General features: G+C 38.5%; 1 protein-coding gene across 3 annotated transcripts in view; it reads left to right on the top strand.

The window, feature by feature from the left end:
* WASF2 (WASP family member 2) overlaps positions 1-2,535 on the top strand; it is a 38,448-nt gene that overhangs the window by 8,532 nt on the left and 27,381 nt on the right. Inside the window, exons 1-2 of one of the 3 annotated variants that reach the window (XM_015815168.1) lie at positions 1,122-1,244; positions 1,481-1,579. The exons of the other annotated variants lie outside the window; for them this stretch is intronic. The gene's annotated coding sequence lies outside the window, so the exon portion shown is untranslated. Of the gene's footprint in view, positions 1-1,121; positions 1,245-1,480; positions 1,580-2,535 lie in introns of those variants that run through there. 3 annotated transcript variants of the gene reach the window in all.

Here is a 2,535-nt window from a genome sequence, read left to right as displayed (position 1 = left end):
TATTAAAACAATCTGAAAGCTTGAGCTTGTATTGTTGCTTTGCAGAATATACATTAATTAATAAATTTCTATTGTAAGTTTGAATATGTTGGATGATTATGGGAAATAACTTCAAAGGGTTAAACCTGCAGTAACACCTGTGTAAATTTCATGCATGTATACAAACCTTTGGGCATTAAGGAATAGTTAGTCTGTCCTTGGTTCTATAAAAAGAAGTGTATTCTATAAGAAAGATGTAACTAAGACTATGTATGAGTCAATTCTTATGAGCAGGAAATAAGGATTTAAGGCTGAGTTGTTGAGAAAAGCTCTAATTAAAGTCTTTTTGGACAGTTCACAGTTTATTTTGTTTTTATATCTGCCTGTCTTATGGACAATTTAATTGTTGTATAGTTAGCATTTCTACTGTTTTGTAACTCTGAGCTCTTTAAGCAGTATGTAAAGAAAGAAATCATAATTTGGGCAGGGGTGGGAAGGAAAGAATGAGTTAAAACCAGGGCTTTTTTTCTCATAGAATGCCCAGAACGGAGTTCCGACACCTTTTTTGGATGGAACCTTGTAGGGTAGGCAAGGCGGGTTGTATAATGTGTGTGAGTTCCGGCACCTTTTTTTTTTTTTTTTTTTTTTAAAAAAGCACTGGTTAAAACCATAGTTTCTCTTTTCCAATTATTATTTGTCTGCTAGCTATAGTTGCTGTAAATGACATAAATCTGCATTTGACATAATGGCAAAGTATAAGTGCTTATTATAGGTGGATATGATATGTGATATAATAATGGTGTCTTGAATAATTACTTGTGCAGTGCTTGTTGGTAGGTTGTTAGGTAGGTTACAACATCCTTTTTTGGTGGATTCTCCATCTCCGTGCTGAGAAAAGGCGTTCAGGTAAGACAACGCCCCTTTCCTCCCTTTTCCTGGCTTTTCAGAATTACTTGAAATTGTTCTTTCTGGCAATTTTGCAGAGGAATTACTAACTGCTGAGAGAACTCACTGTCTTAAGACACTGGAAATAACAAGTGGTCTTTGCTTGGTTAAAGGAAATATAAGATTTCTGATTTGGTGGCCTGATAGAAATTTAAAATTTTGACCTTTAGGGGTTTTTTTCCCCTTTTTTCCCCTAGATCTTCTGGTGTGTCTGATCCACCACTGGATATTATGAAAAACTGTCCCTAAGAATCTGGAAAATTGTGGCGCTTAGTTTTGTTATGTGGATCTGCAGATATTTTAACCAGGTCCCTATTCAGGTATTTGAAGGCATGAGGGATTGAGAGTATAGAACTGGCATGTCAAACTGCCGGCCAGCAGGCCGGATGCGTCACCCCAAAACCGCACCCATCCCATTGCCAGCAATGGGGGAAAAGTCCCGATACGTCGCATGACATCACATGACGTCGTGAGTTTGACATGCCTGGTACAGAAGAATGTCTATTTTCTGCCTCCACCATTGTTGTCCTCTCATCCTACCCCTTTCTATTCCCAGCTTCTAGTTGACTTGGGAGATCTGAAAAGATGCATAATTGCACTCAACAGCTGTGGGTACATTTTTCAGCATAATTCTGGATCCTGTTTTGAATCCCAGGTAAAGGTTTCCCTTGTCCAGTTGAGTCCGACTCTAGGGGGTGGTGCTCATCTCCGTTTCTTAGCTGAGGGAGCCAGCATTGTCATTTCCGTAGTATTGTGGCCAGTGTGACTATATGCCAAGGTGCACAGAATGCTGTTACCTTCCCACCAAAGTGGCACCTATTTATCTATTCATATTTGCATACTTTCAAACTGCTAGGTGGGCAGGAACTGAGGTAAGTAATAGGAGCTCACCTGTCGTGTGGCTCAAGTCTTGAACCTGGGCTGTCAGCTTTCTGGCTGACAAACTTAGCATCTTTAACCACTGAGTCATTGAGCCCCAATTTGAATCCCAGATGAATTTGGTTGAATCCCATGTATCAACTCTTTAAAGTAGACCAGATTAGAAAACATATCACAAGAAATGCTAGAACTCAATTTATAGCTTATGACAATAGACTATTGAAAAATGTCGCTGTTTTCCCTTCTGCCAAACAGAGTCAAGGCAGGGCAGTCTTGTGTTTTTCTCATTCTTCCTGTTTTCTACGCTAAGCCCAAGTTTTACCAGTGATTGCCATGTATCCTCTTCAAAGCCATCTTCTTGCTCCTCTGCATCACATTTATCTCCTTTAGCCTTTGCTCAACGTTTGATATGGGGAAATGGAATATGGCCCATCTTATTTGGTCTCATCCTCCGATGCTTTCCATACTTGGGTAAATAACCTCAAATTGTGTAAACGTGCTTTTTCTTTGGTTAATGTCACATGAATCTATTGCCCATCACAACAGGAACATTTAAACTGACTTAAAGATTGCCATGTGCACTAAAATATATTCAGAATCTTCCAAGTAAGATGAAAATTGATGAAATTACTGATAATTCATTGAAATGACATAAAAATCCTTTAGTAATATTATTTTTATATATAGGTAGTCCTCGAGTTATGAGCATTCTTTTAGTGACTGTTGAAAGTT

The sequence above is a fragment of the Protobothrops mucrosquamatus genome, unplaced genomic scaffold (assembly GCF_001527695.2).
Source record: "Protobothrops mucrosquamatus isolate PMUCROS unplaced genomic scaffold, P.Mucros_1.0 scaffold321, whole genome shotgun sequence".
NCBI classification, from domain to species: Eukaryota; Metazoa; Chordata; class Lepidosauria; order Squamata; family Viperidae; genus Protobothrops; species Protobothrops mucrosquamatus.
Note: the sequence above shows the minus strand (reverse complement) of the source record. Positions and strands in the feature narration are given on the sequence as shown.